Consider the following 23,222-nt stretch of genomic DNA (forward strand, 5'->3'; position numbering starts at 1 on the left):
ATAGGCAGGCATCCTTTCTTTCCACTCTTCACTTAAAAAGATCCCACAAATGTGTATCATGACATGAAATTTTCTTTTAGACATGATTGAAAAATAATTTATTTACGTGAAACTTAAGTAATATAAAATTTACCATTTTAAAGTGAACAGTTTGGCCTGCTGGCATGGCTCAGTGGTTGAGCATTGACCTATGAACCAGGAGGCCACGGTTCGATTCCCAGTGTGGGCATGCATATGCCAAGGTTATGGGCTCAATCCCCAGTGTGGGGCATGCAGAAGGCAGCCGATCAATGATTCTCTCTCATCATTGATGTTTCTATTTCTCTCCCTCTCCCTTCCTCTTTGAAATCAATTTAAAAAATACATAAAGTGAACAGTTATGTGGAATTTAGTACATTTATAATGTCATGCAATGAGCACCTCTGTCTAGTTCCAGATTATTTTCTTACTCAAAAGTTAAACTCCTGCCCTGTTTGTATCTCTCTCTCCCTCTCCCTTCTTCTCTGAAATCAATAAGAACATTTTTTTCTTTAAGAAACTCCTGACCCATTAAGCAGTTTCTCCCGTTTTCCCCAGCCTCTGGCAACCAATCAATCTGCATTCTGTCCCTATAGATTGATCTATTCTGGATATTTAATGTAAATGAAGTCATACATGAAACATTTTTAAAGCTGTGTGGTATGCTTTTATGATCTATTGGAACAGGCCCTGGTTGTCTTCAGCACAAGGTCCCACCATCAAGGAGCTGGGGTTCTGTCATATGTGTATACCATAATTTACCTAACTAATCCCTTGTTTCTGGACACTGAAGTTGTTTCCAGTTTTTTAATGCCTTATAAGTAATAATGTGTTGCACATCTTCATGCATTTTTTTTTGTATTTCAGATTAGTGAGGACATGTATTCTTTCTTTTTTATTGAGTTTATTGGTGTGACATTGTGAATAAAATTATATAGGGTTCAGTATTTTATATTATAAAATTCTATAATATATCATCTGTATTGTGTGTTCACTCTCCCTAGTCAAGTCTCCTTCAGTCACCTTTATTTACCCTTTACCCTTTTCTACCTCCTCCCACCCTCCTTTCCCTCTGGTACTCATCATACTGTTGTCTGTGTCTATGAGTTTTGTGTTTTTTTGTTTTGCTTAATCTCTTCAGCTTTTTCACCCAGCTCCCAAACCCTCTCTACTCTGACAGCTGTCAGTCTGTTCTCTGTATCTATGAGTCTGTTTCTATTTTGTTTGTTAATTTATTTTGTTCATTAGTTTCCTCATTTAAGTGAAATCATATGGTATTTGTCCCTCTGACTGGCTTATTTGTTAGCATAATACTCTCCATGTCCATCCATGCTGTCGCAAAAGGTAAGATTTTCCCTTTTTATGGCCAAGTAATATTCCATGTACCACAGCTTTTTTTATCCACTCATCTACTGATAGGCACTTGGGCTGCTTCCAAATCTTGGCTATTGTAAATAACACTGCAATGAACATAGGGGTGCATTTATTCTTTGAATTATTGTTTCGGGTTTCTTTGGATAAATTCCCAGAAGTGGAACTGCTGGGTCATAAGGCAGTTCCATTTTTAATTTTTTGAAGTAACTCTATACTGCTTTCCACAGTGGCTGCACCAGTCTGCATTCCCACCAACAGTGCATGAGGGTTCCCTTTTCTCTACATCTTCACCAGCGCTTGTTTGTTGATTTATTGATGATAGCCATTCTGACAGGTGTGAGGGTGTGAGGTGATATCTTATTGTGGCTTTAATTGGCATTTCTCGGGTGATTATTGACATTAAGCATCTTTTCATATGTTTATTGGCAATCTGTATGTATCCCTATTAATTTAGTTTAAATGTGGTTGTGAAGTAAACGCTCTTTTATTTCCTTGAATGAAACACTCTTGCCTCCAACCTTTGGCCTCCTTGTTGCTTTTTTGACAATCTTATCTCTTCCCATAAAAGCACTTCCTTAGCAAGGGTGACTAATGCCTCATTCAAGGTGATAATAGCTCACATTATTCCAAGTTAGCATTTAAGAAGGTAGCACTTAAACCTGCCACTTCCGTTGGGATCATCTGGGCTATTTTTGCTTAATCTTTCTGTTCTTCAAGGGTAGCATAACTTTTATGGAGGCCGGTTACACTGCTTTAGATCGAATTGAAAGGGCTCCCTGGTGCTTGCGGAACTTGTAACGCCAGAGGCCCCAGGTAGAGTGATTTGCTGCTTCCTGTCTCTCTACAGGTGCAGGAAGTGCCAGGGTAAGACTGCGAGTTGCTCTGTGTAGACAGATTGTGGATTAGGGCACAGCCAGGAACAGGCTTCCTGGAGAGGATTCCTGCAAAATCCAAGGCTGACGGGATATTTCTTTATCCCTGTCACAGACCTGGATTTGGGGTTATTAAAACATGAGCTACCTTTGACTCATACTGCGGGCATGGGGCATGGGATCATTAAAGATCATCAGCTGATTCTGGGAGAGGTGGAGATTCTCACAGAACTGGCCGATGGCAGGAACGCTGGAGTGCAGTCTAATCTTTGCTTTGACTTTGGGCAAAGCTCTTCTTCCTCTCGGAATCAGATCGTCGGTACTTTAGGGTTAGTGCCCCACTTCAGAACTGCATTTGCTAGGCCACCATTGATGACTCTTCCCTCCAAACCTAGTACGTGTCTGGGACAAGAGTGAGAGTTCAACAGGCACATGTGTGGGCACACACATGCACACCCACACATATTCCTATGAGCTGCTCCATTATGACAACAGAATTTGCCCAAACACATTTCTTTCAAGCTAGATCACTGGGTGTGATCCTCCCCCGACCCTGCTTTCTAAGTGGCTGTGTATGGTCTTTAAAATCTCCCCTTTTCTAAACGACTGGGTCTCTAACCATGCTCTAGTCATTTTAGATCCCTTGTGTGGACTCACTAAGCCTACCTTCATTTTCGATAACTGGGATCGGTCCTGAAAATCCCATTCTCCCCCTCCATTCTACAGCTTTCTGGAGGTAGTCCTTACTGTTCTTTATGGAAATTATGGACTGCTGGCTCATGTTTGACATGGCCTGGAGGAAAACAAAAACATAGAACTCTGTCTAGATAGTAAATTTCTTTAAGCTTCATTGATCCTCAGCCTAAGTGTTTATATTATCTCCTCTATTATTCTGTAAGCAATTGACACATTCAATTGATTCTAACACTAACTGAACTTCTACTGCGTGCCAGGCAGTAGATGCTAGGAGAAACAAAGATGCTAGGAGAAACAAAGATGCTAGGAGAAACTAGATGCTAGGAGAAACAAAGATGAGCCCATCATGGTTCCTCAAGATGTCCCAGTCCAGTGGGGACAATTAAATACACAAACACCTGTAATGTGACAAGTGTTCTATGGGTATACCTAACTAATCCCTTGTTTCTGGATACTGAAGTTGTATAGGATACCATAGGAACACAGATTAGGGGAGGAGAGGCAATCCATTCCATGGGATAAGCTCAATAGGAAGCAATATTTGAACTGGGTCTTAAAGATGGGTAGCAGAAGAGTATTCTGGGAAAAACCATTCATTCATTCATTCAGCAGATCTCTCTTCTTAGCCTGCTGCTGTCTAGGCCCCATGGTTTGTTAGGAGTTTAGATTTTCTTCTTTTTATTCTCTAGGGTGCCTAACGTAGTGCTTTGTATACAACAGTTGTTTGGGAAGTATTTGAGTAGATTAAAAAATCCACCTGACATTTATAGAAACTGACTTTCAAATGAAACTATATGACAATAAAACACGAGACAACTGTAAGGTGTGTAGTTAATATTTAACTCTCATTAGCTGTATTTATTTAGTTCCCTTCTCAAGAAATTTATTTGGATGATTTCTATGACTTTTCAAATAACTACAGCATCCTATATTATTAGTTTTATTCTGTGTTCTGATAGTGCTGGGTAAGAACATTTATGGTGATGTTTTTATTTTGTTTCATGATTTTTTTTATTGTTTAAGAAATTATATAGAGCCAGAAGCCCTACAAAACCCTCTTAAAACTTGTGGAGTTTCCTCATCTTCATCTTAAGTTTGTTTCTTAGCTAATAATGCCCTGAACTTCCTTTCTGACTCCTCGATTCAGTTTAGCTCCTTGTGGGTCTGAGGACTTAGTTTCTGAACTTTATATAAGTTTCTGTTTGGTGAGTCAACTTTCTAATCATGATAAAGGCCAAATTATTCTTTTATGAATCTGGTACAAGGTTTCTTGAGGGGGAAAGGAAAGAAAAACATAAGCACCCTCAAAGTCTGCTTTGTGTTTTCCTGCAGAGTAAATAATGGACTTTTCATTTATTTGAACAACAAAAGTAAAATAAAATAAAATAAACAAACTAGAAAAACATTGTCCAATCAACCAGATAAATTTACCTTTAGTAGGTAGGTTAAGTTCTGCCTTTAAATACAATACTGTCACCTGGCTGGTGTGGCTTAGTGGTTGAGCATTGACCCATGAACCAGGAGGTCATAGTTCAATTCCTATCAGGGAACATGCCTGAGTTGCGGGATTGATCCCAGTAGGGGGGTGCAGGAGGCAGCCGATCAAAGATTCTCTCTCATTATTGATATTTCTATCTCTTTCTCCCTCTCTCTTCCTCTCTCTAACATCAATAAAAAAATACTAAAAAATTACAATACTAGTATGATTTAGTCACACATTAAAAGTTAATAAGGGCTTTAATGTAAACTTTGTCAGTGTAGGTTCTTCTGTTTCAGTACAAAATATGTCACGTATAAAAGGAAATCTTGTATTTCAAACATGTGATCAAGGGTCTTAGTTTATTACCATTCTGAAAAGCCCTGGTCCTCTCCATTTGGTGTTGCTTATTTAATTTTTAGATTGGGGTGGTGTTCATGATTGTTCTTATTTGTCCTTTTTTTAAAAAAAATACAAAATCTTAGAACTTTAAGGTTTCTCAAAAAAGAAAAGAACTTGAAGGCTTCTTGTAGATTATATCAGTTGAGCACTCATGTAAGATCTTTCTCTGGTTTCTTCATAGTCATTTATTCTTATATTCACTTAATCAACCAATAAAGGCATTTAGCTGATTTCTGTGAAGAAAACCAAAGTTTAAAACTGGTCTGTGAGACCACATAATCCAATGGGATCTAGTAGTATCATATCCATGACTCTACATTTGCCATTCCCTCGCCCTAGAGTGCCCTTTCTTTGTCCCTTCTTATGCACCTGACAACTTAATCCTCAGCCTTCCAGGCTAAACCTCTAGGAAGCTTTCTCTAACCTCCCTGTGTGGCTCAGGGCAGTGGGTCCCCAACCTTGGGCTATTCATAGATTCTCAAGGGGAATTTGCCATTGTGGCCCCACAGGTAGTTTTAGCCTCACACCCCCCTATCCTTAGCCACACACCATCTCACCAGTCCCTCAAGTAGCCTTTCACACCTCCAGGGCGATGCACACAGGGCTACTCTGCATGGAACACCTTCTTCCCAACTTCTTTCCCTCACTGGGTATTCAGGCCCGATTCCCCCTTTCCCGCCCTTATTTGTAGCATTTATTAACCAGTGTCTCTTTCTTAAAAACTTACCTTGGCTGCTGTTCTGGTCTTTCCCCTTCCCTTCACCCTCCTGTCTCCAGTTTGCTTTCTTTCCCTCCTCTGAATTTCCGTGGCTCATGATTGCTGTACTCTGATGGCATTTGCTACTCTCTTTTTGTACTTTGGTTGACTTTGGTGATTTATGTTCATCCTTTTTAAACTCCTTTGCTAGACTCTCAAGGCAAGATCTGATTCTTAATTCTCTTCTTTATTCCCCCAACTACCTAGTACAGGCATACAGTGGGCCGTCAGACATTGGAGTCAATGAATGATCTGGGATTTGGGGATTGTTGTAAGTTATCTGCTTAGTGATGTTTCTCAGTGTTTCCCACAGACTGTCGTCATAGGATTGGTGTGTATATGATGGGGTGCTTATTAACAAGGCAGGTGTCAGGGCCCTGTCCAGATTTATTGAACCAGAATCTCTGAAGTCTGAATCTTTAGCAAGCACTCTCCTAGGTGATCTCACATGAAAATCTGAGAAGTCCTGGTTTAAAGGGACAATGAGCCAACCGTATAAATGTGTAAATGCATTTCCGCTGCTGAGCATCAAAAGTCTTCTGGATGAGGCCTGGGAGGGGAGCAGGCCCCCTGTCTACCCCTCTCCTCTTGCAGGGAAGATGGGGCTTTGGGGGGAAGGCGTGGCTTTTGTGCAATGGTGAATGGGAAGAGAGCACAAAGGTGGGGTGGGGGTGTGATTACCAGGAAATGGATGGACAGACATGGCTCGCTAAATAGAGATGGGGAGAGGGTAAAGAGGGGGAGTTGGGGGGGGGGGGCTTTCTGGGAAGAGGAACCAACATGAGCAAGGCATGGCGATGAGGACATGACAATCCAGAGTGAGGAAATGACAAGGGGTCTGGGTTGGCTGGATCTGGATGGAATGCATGAGGGGAAACCGAGGAAAGACTCGGGTGGCAAGGGCTTGGGCGCCATGCTTCCTGACCTAAAGATGACGCCGAGGAGGCTGGAGGCGGGGCATCTGTGTGGACCTGTCCCTGCTGGGTCTGCTGTTCTCTGGGTGTTGAGGTTTCCCTGGGGAGCAGGGGAGTTGGGGAAGGGCTTTGTGGAGAGGGCTGGGGGGTCCTGGAGCTCATGACTAAGTCCCATATTTGATGTGGGAAAGTATCTTTTCAAGTTCCTGTGCTTCCCCCACCCTCCTCTAACCTTCTCCAGCTCCTGTGCAGTGCGTGCGTGTGTGTGTGTGTGTGTGTGTGTGTGTGTGTGTGTGTGTGTATGTGTGTATGTGTCCCTCTTTCATCCTGCCTCACAGCTCGCCCAGTCATCGGTATGTATGTGTGTGATGTGTGTATATGTGTGTGAATATACCTATTTGTGCAGGTACCGCCTTACCTGTCCTTCCTTACTGGTTGCTGTGACTGTTGTCCCCTTCCTGGTGTGAGGGAAATGGAGGGTGAGGCCGAGCAGGGCATTCTGATACTTTCCCAGGAGGTTTTACAGCCCCAGGGTGAGAAGAGGAGCCCATTCAGTGGTAGCCACAGGGGCCTGCAGACGCTGCAGCTCACAGGCGCTGCGGGGGCCCAGGCGGAGTGCTTGCCTGCTGGGGGGATGGAGGGGGGTGGTGGTGCTGCTGATGCCGAGGTAGCCCAGATGACCCAATCCCTCTGCCCTTTCACTGTGGGATTAGGGGCCCAGGAATTCCTCAGCTGGGCTGGGGGATTTAAACTTGAGAATGACTCCTTCTTCCTCTGCTTTGATCAGCAGAGAGGAAAATACTTCACAGAGCAGAGAGGAGGCTGAGGGAATGTTCCGCCAGGTCTCCTCGGTGGTGTGTGTGTGAGTGTTGCCAGAGCCGAGTCTAACAGAATGCTCATTAAGACCCACAGCAAGTTGGGGCCTGTCAGTAATGAATACGCTTTGCTGTTTGCTACAGAAATTTCATTTCAACACCTGATTTGCCTTCAAATACCCTGATTTGCTATTCTAATTAGGCACTGAAGTCCGCATTGTGAGCAGCTTTGAGGCACCCTCTGTGTATCCCTGATCTGCGAACCTCTTGGGAGACACTTGAAGTGAAATTCTTTGAACACATCAAAAAAGTCAACACCAACAAACAGAAATTTCAGTGATTCCCAAGCCCTAAATATATTCACATCCAATTTCAAAGTTCCACCTCCCCCTCCCTTTAAAGTTGATGTAATCCTGCCTTGTGATGTGAATGAGGAAGGAGGGTTCACACTTTCAGTGGGGGGTGGGAGGGGGGTGTGTCTGAGGGTTGGGGGCTCTGGCAGCCGGGGGTATCCAGTCCTCTTTAGTGCTGGTTATCCAGTGACTAGACTGGTCGGGAGCAACCCGGAGGCCTCAGCTCTGGCTGACAGGGCACCGGGTACTGACTCCCCCAGCCGACTCGGACCACTTTTCAGTCTCGTCGAGAAGGACTGACGGGGAAAGTGTGGGTGGTGCCGCAGGCGGTCTCTGCTGCCCCCGTGAGGAGGACTTGGGAAGGCCAGGACCTTTCCAGATGGAGCCAGCCTCTCTGGCGTACCCTAAATGACGCCACAGTGGAGGGGACCTGGGGGGCTCCTGTCTGTGGCTTGGTCTCGAGCAGACTGCGATTGTGAGGCAGATAATCTTCGTTTCCCTTAAGAACAAAAACAAAAGCACAAGTGACTTAACGAAAGAGCAAAGGGTGATGGCCTGCCTCTGAGGCCAGAGAGTGAGACCAGGAGACTTTGTAGGACTTTTGTTCCCGATCAGGTGCCTACTGGGCACATGGTCCAGCCTTTCCCTAGGCCCAGATCTCTGTTTCTTCTTCTAATCTGGCCTTTGCTGCACTCAGGTGCTGTGCCTTCTTCCCTTCAGATCACAGTCTGTGGGGCCTTCTAACACCCCCCCCCCGCCCCCACACACACAGACACACACCATGCCACATTGCAGCCCCTCACTCCCAGACAGTCCCAGGCACTCCTGGACCCAAAGTTCTTATTCTGTCCCTCCTAGAAAATCTTATGGAACTTGCATTTATCTAGTTGATAAACTCCTCTGATCTAGATCTCCCTCCCCTCCTATCAGGTTTGAATCCATCCGTCCGTCCATCCATCTGTCCATCCATCCATCCAACACTTACCAAGCACTGTAGGGTTTTGTGAAGTTTCTGATACAGAGACACATACGACAGAGAGACGTACAATCTTTAAGATACTCTCAGGCCGTTGGGGAAGGCGGACAACAGTCAAGGACAGGGCAAGCGTGGTGGGTTGTGGGATAACAGCGGAGGAGCACCTGTGTGAAGGCGGGCTGGGTTCGTTAACGGGCACCCAGTGTTTGTCAGAACACACTCGGTGCTGGAAAGAAACGCAGTGATTTTTAGCTTTAGGAAGAATAATGAAGTTTTTTGCATTATACAGACCTTCAAATTAAGTTCGATGAAAAATATTAACTCTTCTGAGCCTCAAACTTCCTCATCTATAAATTGGGTAAGGCATAATAATAGCGCCGACCTCATAGGATTGTTGTTAAGGATTAAAGGACATAATGTGTATTTGTGGAACATAGTACCTGTTCAATAAATATTGGCTATGTAATTATTATCAAAGTCAGACAAGGAATTTTCGCTAGGATCCTTGGATGGAAGCCACTGATGCAGAGAAAAACATCTTCAACAATTTGCTCAGCGTGAATTCAACAAGCCTTAAAAACCTGTCTATTGTACCATGCCTCATTGAAAGGAACTCCAACAGCTCAATTTAGCGGAAGAAATCGACTGCATGGAGACTTAACGCCCTGAGTTGTCAAGTGTGTGTTTTTGCACATTGGATGTTTTTTTCTTTTTAAGGAGAAGCATTTTAATACTTGCAAAGTGGTTTGGTGTGGTTATTCCCCAAGAGAGGCAACACCAGAATCACCTGAGAAATGTCTTAAAAATGCAGATCCTGGGGTCCTGCCTTTCTCCCCTCCCCCAAACCGCTCCAGTATATCTGAGCAAGGCCTGGAAGTCCGCGTTGAAATAAGGACTTCCAGGCACTTCTGCTCTGTGGCTCAGTTAGGGAACCCAGGACAGAGCTCAGGGCGTGGGGCCAGTCCTGGGCTTGGTTTCTCCTGCTGCTGCCTCCGTCTACCTGGGTGACCTCCTGGTCACTTGGCTCTCAGAGTGCCAGGGTTATTAGGCCTGCGTATTGGAGGAGGTGACGAGTGTGAGCACCTCTGTGGGTGCTAAGTGGATGTAAGGGATTATCATTCCCATTTTTTCTTTTTAAAAAATTTGAATTTATTGGGGTGACATTGGTTAATAAAATGATACAGGTTTCAAGTGTACGATTCTATACGACATCATCTGTGTATTGTATTGTGTGTCTACCACTCCAGTCTCCTTCCATCACCATTTACCCCCCTAGTTTTTCGTGATAATAATCCTTTCTTCCCAGTCCCATTCCTTCCCCCAATGATGTAATCAGAGTTACCACCTCCCACCATTTATCTCTGAAGCCTGTGGTTGATTCTGATAGGACTTAATGTGGTAAAATAAGGAGCCAGAGCCTGTGCTTTGGCCTGGCAGCAAACTCTTTGCCGTTACAAAGCCTTTGATTCCCAGCAGTGGTCTGTCTGCACACTTTCCTGCGTGAGGTGGAGGCAGGGACTGCGCCAGGCATGTGTGATCGGGGGCCTGACAGCTTGAGGTCTGTGCTGTCCTGAGTGGTAGTCACCAGCCATGTGTGGCTTTTGAGCACTTGGAATTCAGTGATTCTGGATTGAGACGTGCTGTGCATGTGAAATAACAGATTTAGAAGACTTCATGCTAAAAAAGGAATGCAAAATGTGTCAATAACAACTTTCATACCGATTCCATGTTGAAAACGATCGTATTTTGGATATACCGAGTTCAAGTGTCTTATTAAAATTAATTTCACTGGTTTCTTTTACCCTTTTCCACGCGACTCCTGGAACGTGTGCAATCGCAGATGCAGCTTATGTTATATTTCATCACAGTGCTGCTTTAGGTTTTAAGTCAGTCTTGGAAGCCAGTTCAGAAGTTGACAGTGTTTACTTGTTTGCAAATTCAAAGGGTAGGTTTTACATTTGCAAAAGGGCACACACTTTGCATTTGCAAATTCAAAGCCTAGGTTTTTACCTCCAGGACAGTTATTCTGCGTCATTGCACTCCACCTTGGATGTTTGCAGGGCTGCTTATTATCATGGTGTTTTTTAAAAGTGGGAATTTCATGAGATTCTTTCTGAAGGGCATCCGGGGCTTCTCTACTGTTTAAAAGAGTCTCTCAGCACTTCTAGGAGGGGCAAGAAAAAAGCCCAAGTGGAGAAATTGCTGTGCTTCGATTGGATTTTTATTGCAAAGCCCAGAAGACACCAGTTTACAGTGGACACTGCAATTCATTTCTAACTGTGGGCTGGAAATGAAACTGCTATGAAACAGCAATGAGAGCTCTGCTTACTCCTTTTTCTTGTCATTTTTTTTTTTCCTTATCATTTTTGGCCTCTCCTTAGCCCTCTGCCTTCTCTCTCCCCTGATGTTGTTTTGAGATTACAGTGTGTGAGGTCCAGCCAGGCACTCGCATGGCCAGGCTGAGAAAGGCCGATTTAGCTCCCAAAGCAATGGCAAGTGGGAGTGGCCACTGGTCGTTCATGGAAAGGGGACCTGGCTCTGAGGGGTCTGCTGGTGCTGTGTGGGTTCCTGACTTCATGTAGGAAAAATTTCACAACGGGTCCAGGTGAACGTTAGAGACCTTCATTAAAGCGGGGACAAGGAAACAAGGGAAGGCTGGGGAAATGAGCCTACGCTGGTCTACTCTGAAGTCAGGGGAAAGGGGCCTTGGGACAGACTCGGGGTTTGCCTGGGACAAACTGCCACTGCCCATTGCTGCCCTGGTTGCAAGCCTCATGGAGTCCCGGAGAGTTTAAGAGATGCATGCCTGTGGGGGAAGACGTGGGGGAGGGAGGACGGGGGAAGGTGTGGGAGTGCTCCTGGGAGGGAGAGCATGCTGGGACTCTCCTTTTGAGGGGTTTTAAAGGCTGGGCATTTAGGGGAGGATCTCAATAGAAAATTCACCAGCTTTGCACTGACATACCAAAAATGAAATTTATTCTCTTAACTTCATCTGTTCTTGGGTGGGTGGCAAATGATACTAGTTGGATTTCTGCCATCTATCTCCCTGAGTAGATGATTTAAGCTATTTGCCCTCTAGTTGGGGAGTAGTGCAACCATTTACTCTTAAGTATCCTTCGTTTAGGGAAGATAGGATTCACTAGATGGCTGCAAAGTGCTGTTTAACTATCTGTCTCAGTTTCCCTATTCTGCTTGTCCTGGCTTACTAGCCTGCCTCACGGTCACCGAATTTCTCCCCAAAGGGCAGCATTCCTGGGAACTGAGAGCAGTTTTTTCATCTCTAAAGTGGCAGTGCTCAGATTCTCAGGTCCACCTCATGGTGGGACAATGAGAAATAAAAAGGAGCAAAAAGGCAGGATGGATGTCAGGGGTTCAGAAATAGTCCATAGTAAAAGCCCAGCTGAAGATCGAGGTTCCCTGCCATTAACTGTTTCTGTTGCAGTCTCTCTTGTAGAGGCCTCAGATCTTTCTCCTGTTATGAATTAAGGGAATAGAATGTTTCTATGTAGTTAAAAAAGACACAGAGCCTGACCCCAATTTGAATTCCATTTCTGCTACTTACTAGCTGTGTGATCTTGGGAAACCTATTTGGCCTCTCTGTGCCTCAGTTTCTTACCTGTAAAATGGGGATAATAGAACCTGTTGTGAGGTTAATCATTCGAATACCGTAGGACAGTGCCTGGAAAATAGTAAACACGTTGTGAATGTTGGATTATTCGGTCGGCAATATTTGTTCCTTGCCTTCTGGTGCCGTTCTAAGCACTGGGCAGAGCAGTGAACAAAGCAACAAATCTCCCTTCGAGAGAGGCACCTTTCATAGAGGAATTCAAGATGCGTTTGTTCATGATACGGTAATTATCAGAGTATGTGCCCTACCGCAGGGGTCTTTACACGGTGCTGCTGTATTTTACCCATCGGGTTTTGATGGTGAGATTCTAATTTTTAGAAAAGGGTTCCACTGCTAAACAAAAGGAAGCAAATACAAAACCTAGCCCACCTGCCTCTTCACCCTGTGCCTTCGGGCAAATGATATTAACTCTCTGTAGCTCCATTTCCTCAGGGGAAAAAAAAGTTCATAAATAATATCTCATTCAAAGGAGAGTGTGACTATTAAATGTTATATTAAATGAGATAATGTCTGTAAAGCTCTTAGATATGCTTGGCTCATAGTCAGTGTTTTGTAAACGTTAGCTTTTATTGCCATCGCTTCTAGTTGTAGAGAGTCTCCATCAGTGGTTTTAAGTTAAAAGCTGCCCAGCCTGGAGGACGGGGAAACCGAATCATGTTCTCCTGTCGTGCCCCTCTCCGCGGGCTAGGCTGTTCATGAGTGCCTTGGAAACCATCTTCTTTTTTAGAGAAAAACAGCGGAGAGCCGGACTTTCCATAGAGCTGCCCAAAGAGGGAGTCATTTTCCTTGAGAGGTAGGGAGTCCCTCATCATTGAGGGTGTCCAAGCGGCCTGCAGAGATGTTGTAAAGGGCAGGGCCTGGGTTTGTGGTGTTGAGGATTGCTTTTAGCTGTGAGATTCTGGAGCCTCTGTTTGGTCATCAGCATTTGATTGAACTGGGCAAGGAGACCCTAGGGAATGGCACCCTAACAACCCCCCACCTTGGGGCACCCATGTGTAAAGGGCAGCTGGTGACCTCAGAGGCTGCTGCCCCACCCAACCAGGTGGGGCACTCACTTTGACATTGCCTCTAAAACAGGCGTCCTCAAACTACGGCCCTCGGGCCACATGCGGGTGTTTTTGCGTTTTGTTTTTTTTACTTCAAAATAAGATATGTGCAGTGTGCATAGGAATTTGTCCATAGTTTTTTTAAAACTATAGTCCGGCCCTCCAACGGTCTGAGGGACAGTGAACTGGCCCCCTGTTTAAAAAGTTTGAGGGCCCCTGCTCTAAAACCTTCCTTCTCCCCAGCGTAGTTATTTCTTGGAGGCGGGCGCCAGGCTTGAGTTAGAGAGAGGCATGTCACTCCTTCATCACATTGTTTATCCAGAGTCAGGCACCTGGTGTTGGTGCCACACTCATCCTTACACTCCTTCTCGGGGATGGAGTGGACTGAAATGACTCCAGAGTGAGGTGGCTGGTGGAGGAGTGTGCAGCCACGCCCAGCTTTTAATGATGGTCCCAATCGCTCCTCCAGCTTCATTTGCCACCTGGACTTGCCTATGGGACGTGAAAAGCAAAGACACTGTGTTTACTAGATTTATTTGCTCTTTTTTTTTTTTTAATGATAATTATCTTAAAAACAAACAACATCCTGGTTATGTCAGGCAATTTAGTTGCTTTTAAAAGAACTATTTCCCGAGCATTTACTAGCCTGGAGCACCTGCTGGCCACCAGAGGGCAGAAGAGATGAGATGTTGCTTCCCCTTTCCCGATAGTAGTCCAGTTCTTTCATTCCCTTAAAGTGCCTACTATGTGCCGGCCACTGTGCTCGGGCCTGGAGATGCAGGGCTGGGAAGACGACGCAGTAGTCCTTCTCCTCCTAGAAGCTTTAGCCCAGACGGGGAGACGCGTGCTGAGTAAGTGACTTTAGGGTCCTGATTGGTTGCGAAGGGGGGACAGACCCACACAGACTGCGTGCTGGTCCTTCCCCACCCTTCTTGCCCAGCCCCCAGTGGCCATGGCTTTGGTTTGGCAAACCTGGCACCCTTGTCGGATCTCCTGGGTTTCTGGCTCACTTCCTGTGGGATGTCTGGGTCTCATCAGATCCTGGATGTCAGGGACATGCAGCCTGTTTTTGTCGCCTCGTCCTGGTCAGTGAACCTCTGCCCAGCAGCTCAGGGAAATCCCCAGCCCTTCACCCCACACGCGTCTGTGTGCCAGGGCAGCCTTTCCCCGTTCATAATCTTCGCAGCAAACCAGGAATCCTCTGGCTCCTGACAGAAGGCAGGCCCAGAGGAATAAGAGTGACGGGCCTAGGTGTTGCCAAGCTGGCTAGCCTGGGGAACACGAGGGAAGAAAAGGGGGATAAACAGTGGCCTTGAATGAGCTGCTTTATGAGAGTGACTTTAAAAAAAAAATTCATGTTTTTTTAGAGCAGTTTTAAGTTCACATCAAAACTGAGCAGAAGGTGAGGAGATTCCCCATGTAACCTATCCCCACTTAGACACAACCTCCCCCATTTGGACACATATATAATGACTTTTAGATGGTTTTGCAGGGTTTTCAATCTAGATTTTGTGACTCTTCTATGCTATGCAGTGTTCCCTAAACTTTAGGCATTCCTTCCACCTCTACATTTTTTAGGAGCCATGTAGTATTTTTCTTTAACTTGACTCATTAAAAAAAAACACACCCCACTAAGGTGCATTTAAAAAAAGAATTTTATGTTCATTCTTATTAGCCTTCATAGCTCTTATCTACATTATAGATAACTATTATTTATGGCATTTATCTTTTTTCAAGTGTTCTTGCCACACCGCCATCTTGGGCACCCTCAGGTATTTGCTCCATTCTTAGGGAGAGTCTGCCTGTGAAGTTCATGACTGGACTTTCAGGAGGTCCTTGAATCCCCTAAAAATGTCCAGTATTGTGTTTCTTTTTAAAAAGAAATCAATAAAAATATATTTTATTGATTTTTTACAGAGAGGAAGGGAGAGAGCTAGAGAGTTAGAAACATCGATGAGAGAGAAACATCGATCAGCTGCCTCCTGCACACCTCCCACTGGGGATGTGCCCACAACCAAGGTACATGCCCTTGACCGGAATCGAACCTGGGACCCTTCAGTCCACAGGCTGACGCTCTATCCACTGAGCCAAACCGGTTTCGGCCAGTATTGTGTTTCTGTATTTGTTTTTTCCTTGGGGAGACAGTTTTCATCCTGTAAAGGGGGCCAGGGCTAAAAAAGAAGAGCCACCATTTGCAGTTCTTGGAATTACGTCTAATAATTATTTACGAAGTTTTCATTTTCCTGGGAAAAGGGATGGAGTTTTCTACAAGATATGGACTTTTTACTCATAGAACATTTTTTTTTAAATGAGGTGCAGATAAATTGCAAATTGAAGGGGGGAAAAAAGGCAATGGCCTCTCCACATCTCCTTCTCATCTCTATTCTGCTTTAACCTTCAACCTGTGGACGTTTAATTCATCATAAGAGGAGAGTGACTTTGTGTTGTATGGTCTGATGAAGGATTTGTATGTATGTGTTGTGCCTTTCAGAGGTACAAAAGGAAAATGCCAGTTATATATTTAATGAGTTGCCTGCTAAACAGAGACAGTTGCGGGGGGGTGGGGGGAAGAGGGGGAAGTGGTGGGAACACCTGTCCAGGAATATCCAGAATGTAGGTTCACTGTAAATATAGGTCAGTGAATGTTTCAGAGAAAAATGAGCAAAAAGAGAACTGCTTGTTAGGGCAGAACTATAGCGTGATAAAGTGGCTCTGGTGGGAAAGCAGGATTGTGTAGATCACACAAATCACATGGAATGCTCTGCTTGGATAAAACTGGAGCAGCCACGTGTCTTTCTCTGCTGTTGGGGTAGCACACTGGGCAGAGACACAAAGGGCACTCTGTTAATTCTTTCCAGCTCAGCCCCTTAGCCTTAGAAAGAGTATTAGTAAGTCTCTATTTGTATCCTTCCACCGAAGCTTCACGAACCCTGGATGCAATAAGATAGAACTAGGGGTTTGAAATCAGGACTAGGGAAAGGAAAAGAGGAAGGAGACAAAGGGGAATGGGGAGAATCTTCTATCTACACTAATAAAAGAGTAAGATGCAAATTGACCGTACATTCGCAACACCCACCAGCTAATCAGGAGTGAGTATGCAAATTAACCCAACAAAGATGGCGGGTTAACTTGCATATGCAGGTATTGAGCAGTGGGGGTGTTCCATACCGCCCCAGCTGCTCAGGGCCTTTGGGCAGTGTGGGAAGGCGGAAAGGCGGCTCTGGCTGGAGCGAAGGCGGTGCCAGCAGCCAGGGGAAGGAAGGCCCATTCTTGCACGAATCTTCATGCATCAGGCCTCTAGTACAGTGGTTGGCAAACCGCTGCTTGCGAACCGCTCTGTTGACTAATGAGTTTGCCGACCACTGCTCTAGTATATATATAAAACCCTAAGCAACCTTATGACCAGTCGCTATGATGCGTATTGACCACCAGGGGGCAGACACTCAATGCAGGAGCTGCCCCGTGGTGGACAGTGCACTTCCACAGCCAGCCTTCCATGGCCCCTCCCCCTGGCTGGCCAACCTCCCGCAGTCCCTCCCCCCAGACTGGGGGAAATGGCCCTGATTGGCCCTGATTGCCGGCCAAGCCGAGGGACCCCACCCATGCACAAATTTGTGCATGGGGCTCTAGTAGATATATACATGCACTATTGCTGAGCTTCCCATTTGACTTGGAGCTTCCTGGCAGCAAAACCAAAAAGGGAACAGAGTAGGTTTTCTGGATTTTACTAGAAAAACATTCTGGTCATTAAGAGGAAGCTAAATGTTTTCTAGTTTGGTCCTTTAAGTTAAATTTCTTATATAGCGCCCCCTGTAGGTGTGGAGAACAAAGTCCTCTTCAGCTTTCTTTGTCATATTAAGCCCTCGCCATCCTGCGTCTCCTCAGACTGGGCCAATTTCCTCATTTTAGGTGGCATATTATAGACGGCCATGCACCTCTCCTTTGTAGGACTTACCACAGATATGCATGTGCATCCACTCAGGAGATTATTTTGAAAGCTCATCTTCTCCACTAGATTATAAGTCTCAGGAGGGCAGGGTCGTTTGAACAAATAAATAAGGCAGAAGTAGCCGGGGATTTTATGTGATTCTTGTAGAACTCTCGCAGACAATGAGGTCCTTCAAGGGTACAAACTGGGTCTTGCCCAGAGACCTTGAACCCCAGGGTTCTCGGGATATCTCCAAGTTCATTTTACTCCACTGTACCCTTCAGAAGTTGTTAATAATAATCATCGCAACTCCAGTGTCTGTGCACCTGCTCTAAGTCCCATCCTGCAGTCGGCACTTGGGACACGTAGCTGCTGGTCCTTCCGGATGAGGGAGCTGAGGCTGGGGGAGAGAAACGGCTTGCCCAAGGTCACGTAGCTGGTAAGAGTCGGAATGCAGGTCTGCCTGACTCCAGAGCGCATGCTCTTTCCTTGGTGCCTGCAGTGTCTGAACCTGAGCCACAAGTGTCTGTGTGAATTATGGCTTCTTATCTCTTGGCAATTAGAGCTGCGCAGCAAGGGTATTCCTGGCACAGGCCGGGGCTGCTTTCTGACAGCTGTTACATTCCGAGGGAAGAGAGCCCACACCTGGGGTTGGCCCAGGCCGTCCCAGAACTCATTTTCCCTGTGTTTTGCACACAGAGAATGTGTTTATTGCTCTTGTCCCACTGTATCCTGACGTGCAGGCGGATGAAAGTTGAATATCATTTTCATAAAAGCCACTAGGGAGAAAGGGAGAGGAGACCCAATTCTGTCGTCTCAAGGAATAATGGGATTTGCCCAGTGATTGGGGGCGTGGGGGTGAGACATGGCAACATGCCAGGAAGTACTTTGATGGTGCATTTGATTCCGAATTTGTCAGGCGTGTATTTTTAATTACTTTGTGCCTGTTGTCATTATTTTAATAGACACCTAATATTTAGAATGGGGTTTATTATTATATTAAACTTTCTCTATTCAGCAAGACCAGCAAATGGGATAGTCCCGTGGCTCAGTGTTGCCACCTACTGTGTACTGTATGGAGTGTCAATCTTCAAAGGCTAAGGAGGCGATGAAACACATTTCAAACTGCAACCAGGCATAATTTGATCTGCCTGTTCTTCCAGAAGGTTGCAAGTCCTCAGGGTGAGCATTATAAGCATCTGTCATCTCTGCTTGCTCCAGAGCGCCAAGATATTGGTTCCAGTGACTTCTGGTGATGGAAAATGCTAGTCAGAAATACCTCTTTTCCTTTGCTCCCTGGAGAATGAGCCCTCTCAAAAGCATTTGCTGCCTACACACAGGGAGCTGAATAATTGCTGCTTTCAGGTTTATGTTAGAGTGTTCCGGAAGAAGGCACTTGAGGGGCTATTTGTAAATGTGATAAGGCTTTGGTTCTATCTTTGGCCCACGAGTCTCAGTAAGGATTTTGGCTCCTGTCAGTGATTTAGAAAACCTAATCATTTTATGCCTCTAAAATTGTATTCCCGAACTGCTGGCCGTTTCATACTCTAAGCTTGCCTCTGCATGTAGAAGGACACCTGGGAAGAGCAGTGGGCTCTGGCACGCCTGGGCCTCCCCACCCCAGGAAGGACTGACAGACCCCAGCTTAGTTTGGGGGTAGATTTCCATTGGGTCATATTCCGATTTCCTTCTGTGGCTTTGACAAGTCTGATGTGGAAGATGAAGTAGCACAGTTATTGAACTGGCGCCCTGTCCTTCCTGGTTTGTACAGTAAGAACCACAAAGTCATCCACACACAGGTAGGAGATAAGATTTCACCCACTTTCCCTATAAAGTATTACTTAGGCAATTTGGGACAGAAAAATATGAAAAATGAAGGTGCTGGTTATTACTATACTCTTTTTTTTTAAATATAGGAGATCAAAAATTTAAAGTGTTTTACACGATTATTTAGGGTATTTCTTCCGATTAATATCCATAATAAAAAACCTTTATTGATTAGATGGATCTGGAAGTTTCATATACAGGAATGCCAAGACTGTGTTTTATCCTAGTCCCCAGTGGATTCGAGGCAGCTTATGGGACAGGGATAAAAAATAAAAAAAAGAAATAAGACAATCAGCACCAGCAAGAGTATACATTATGTTAGGAGATGAAGCCTAAGGAGACGAGGAGAATGAGAACAGCCTGGTACTATTTCTGTTAAGCTGAAAAGCCGTTTCATTGGACAAGTTGATGTAGCCATTTTTTTAAAGCCCCTTTGGAAGCTGTTCTCGGGTTTGGAAAGCTCTGTGTAAACACGGCTGCTTCATGTTCCTGACATTTCAGCTAAACTTTAAATAAAAATTGCCTCTCCCCCCCACCGTCAACACCCGCCCCCCCCCCCCCCCCCAAACTCTACCCGACCTCCCGCACACACCCACTTCCTCAGAGCCAAGGAGGTTCAATACCGAAAGTATTTTATCAAGCGAGGTTGCTATTTTTCTGGAAAGGTTGCAGCCTGGACGCCATCCGGGCACTGGGGGAGCCTGAATGTGGGAGGCTTATTTTGGAAACCCTTTCATTATCATTGCTCAGTGAGCAGTTCCAGGGACTCACACCAGAGAGGCTTCGATGAGAGGGGGACTGAGGAAAGGAGTGTTGAGTGGAAGAGTCGGGCAGAAGCTCCCCTTCTCACAAGCCGGCAGGATGTCCGATAACCTTCCTTCTGTGGTTGCTATTTCCAGCCTCTCCTCCGGGACCTCCAGCCTCTGTGTTGCCTCCTGGAGACCTGGCATGCTGGAGGTCATCTTGAAAGAATGCTGCTCCCAGGGGCTCCCAGGAAGCTGGCCGAGAGGATGGGCTGGGAGGCAGACTTTTCTGGACCGCAGAGGGTGGGCTGGGCAGGGTGCTGAGCCTCGGGGCAAGTTGTAATCTTGTGTTGGGATGCAGTTCTGTTCTTGCTAGTTATAGCTAATCAGAGGGAGTCTTCCTTCCCAACCCCTAACTCACCTACACTAAGTAAGGATCACTACGTAGGATCCCGTGATGGTGAGCTACCACTGATCACATCTCCAGCCCTGACCTCTCCCCTGAGTGGAGACTGCCTCAGCTCACTGCCTTCGGGACCTCCCACTTGGACGTCTAATAGACACTTCAAACCTAAGGTGTCCAAAACAGAGTTCTTTTAAAAAATAACTATGTTTTTATTGAATTGTTAGCCCTAGCTGGTTTGGCTCAGTGGATAGAGCATTGGCCTGCGGACTAAAGAGTCCCGAGTTCGATTCCAGTCAAGGGCACATGCCTGGGCTGGGGCTCTCGATCCCCAGTGGGGGATGTGCAGGAGGCAGCCGATCAATGATTCCCTCTCATCATTGATGTTTCTATCTCTCTCTCCCTCTCCCTCTCCCTTCCTCCCTGAAATCAATTAAAAAAAAGAAGAATTGTTAAAGAAAGGATGGAAGGGGGAGGATCACTACGTAGAGAAACATTGATGCATCAACATTGATCAGCTGCCTTCTGCATGCCCCCTACTGGGGATTGAGCCCACAACCCTTGCCTGTGCCCTGACCTGAATTGAATCTGTGACCTTGCCGTGTACGGGATGAAGCTCAACCAACTGACCCACACCAGCCAGGGCCAAAACAGAGTTCTTGGCTCATTTTAATGCCTCCCTTCCCCTGGATTTGTTCTTTCCGCAGGCTTAATCATTTCAGGAAATTGCACGGGCACCCACTCTGTTGCTCACGCCAAAAACTTGGGAGTCATCTTAGCTTTTTTTCTCTTCCCTTTACCCCAGTCATAAATAAATCCCATCAGGAAATCCTGTTGGCTCCGCCATCGAGACATTTTGCACAGCTGAATCCCCATCAGCATTGTCACTGTCGCCATCTCGCCAGCCACCACCCTCTCTGGCCTGTTCTCCTGCAGGGGTCTCTTTGCCTCGTCTCCCCTCTTCTTCTTAAAGGCATTGCAGTCAGACCCTCTGGGTTGGCATATTGGGTCCTCCACTTACCGTGACGGGCAAGTTATCTAATCTCTCTATGCCTGGGTTTTGGCATCTCTAAAATCGGGATAGTAGTGGTACTCATATCAAAAGTTTCCATGACGATCAAAGGAAGTCATCCATATCCAGTTCTTAGGATAGTTAAGAGCACATAGTTAGGCACTAAAGAAATATTAGGTTTTTATTTTCTTGGCCCTGATCCTCAGCCCCCTTCGCCGCCCCCCTCCCTCACCCCTGATAGAAGCCACAGAAGTCTTTTTAAAAAGCATATCAGATCACGGCTCTTCCATCACACAGTCTTTTCTTTAAAACCTTCCATGGCTTCCTATGGCATTTGGAAGAGAATCTTAAATTCTCGCCAGGTGTTACGCGGCTCTACTTAATATTCGCTATCTCACTCCCCGGCTTCACCTTTTACTGTCCTCCCCAGTGGTCACTGAGTTCTAGCCTCACCGTCCTTCCTTTGCAGGAGTGTACTCTGTTTGCTCCTACCTAGTCTCATGCCTAACATGTTCCTCCCCTAGGTCTCAGTTTAAATACATTAGTTTAAACCTAAGCCGGTTTCTATAAATACCCTGAAACTCCATATCATGCTATATGACGGCTTTATTTTCTTCAGAACACACATCAATCTCTAAAATTGTTTGTTTGTCTACTACCTGTATTTTTGTCCGTGTCTCTTTTGCTACTACTGTATGTCCTGTGCCTGCGATGCTTGGCTTGTAGAAGGCCCTAATAAATGTTGATTCATTGAATGAATGAGAGCCACCGTTTGTTTAGTACCTGCTGTGCCTCATACACTTCATCTTCATAATACTGTGGGTAGATGTTTTTAATCCCATTTGAGAACTGAGAAAGCAGTGGCTCCGGGAAGAGAAAACGTATCCAAGGCCACCCAGCTGGTAAGTGGGTAAGCCCAGATTTTAACTCAGGTCTGGTGGAGTCCATGACGTTTTTAGTTTGTATCTGTACAAGGTGAGACTAGACAGGTATCAAAAGTATATCATTCTTGCCCTAGCCGATTTGGCGCAGTGGATAGAGCATCGGCCTGTAGGCTGAAGGGTCCTGGGTTCGATTCCAGTCAAGGGCACATGCCTGGGTTGTGGGCTGGATCCCCAGGAGGGGGGGCGTGCAGGAGGCAGCCAATCAATGATTCTCTCTCATCATTGATGTTTCTATCTCTCCCTCTCCCTTCCTTTCTGAAATCAATAAAAATAATAATATTAAAAAAGTATACCATTCTAATCCTTTTAAAAGAGACCAGTTTGCCCTGGCTGGGTGACTCAGTTGCTTGGAGTGCTGTCCCATTAACCAAAAGGTTGTGGTTAGGATACATATGTAGGTTGTGGGTTCAATCCCCAGTCAGAGTGCTCATGGGAGGCCCCCGATCGATGTCTCTCTCTCTCTTTTTCTCCCTTCCTCTCTCTCTAAGATCAACAAAAACATATTCTCAGGTGAGGATTGTAAAAAAAGGTTCCAGTTTTAGAGGATTTCCTGTGTGCTAAGTGGTTCCTTTACTTGTATTTTCCCTTTTCTGGCATTCTTCATGCCCTGGTTTTGTTGTAATTTTGTTGAGATTTAATTTTGTTGAGTTTTCACAAGAGGTATCAAATGAATTCACTCTGCTACGATTATGAATTGATTTAAGCCTCTTTGGGTGAGGCCTGCTAGACGGTAAAGGAAGACAAAAGTGTTAGGTCCTCCTGACCCTTTAGCTTTGAATATCTCACAGTGTGGGCTCCAGACACAAGCAGCCGAAACACCTGGGTGCTTGCTAAATGCAGATTCCTGGGCTCACCCTAGACTTCTGTCAGGAGAGTCTCTGGGGATGGACCCCTGGACTCTGCTTTTTTTAAACAATCACCTGAAGTTTTTCTAATTAAAATGGATGTTTGAAGATCCCTGGTCATAGACATGTGCTCTAGCTAATTGGGTGTTTTGTTCTTGCTTTAAAAAAAAAATTCTGTAACTCAATACAGGG

At 45.4% G+C, this 23,222-nt stretch overlaps 1 protein-coding gene across 2 annotated transcripts in view; it reads left to right on the forward strand.

The window, feature by feature from the left end:
- The window catches only part of PLEKHA7 (pleckstrin homology domain containing A7), a 206,453-nt gene that overhangs the window by 45,106 nt on the left and 138,125 nt on the right, over positions 1–23,222 (forward strand). The gene's annotated exons all lie outside the window — the stretch shown is intronic.

This window comes from Cnephaeus nilssonii (assembly GCF_951640355.1).
Source record: "Cnephaeus nilssonii genome assembly, chromosome: 13".
Classification (NCBI taxonomy): Eukaryota; Metazoa; Chordata; class Mammalia; order Chiroptera; family Vespertilionidae; genus Cnephaeus; species Cnephaeus nilssonii.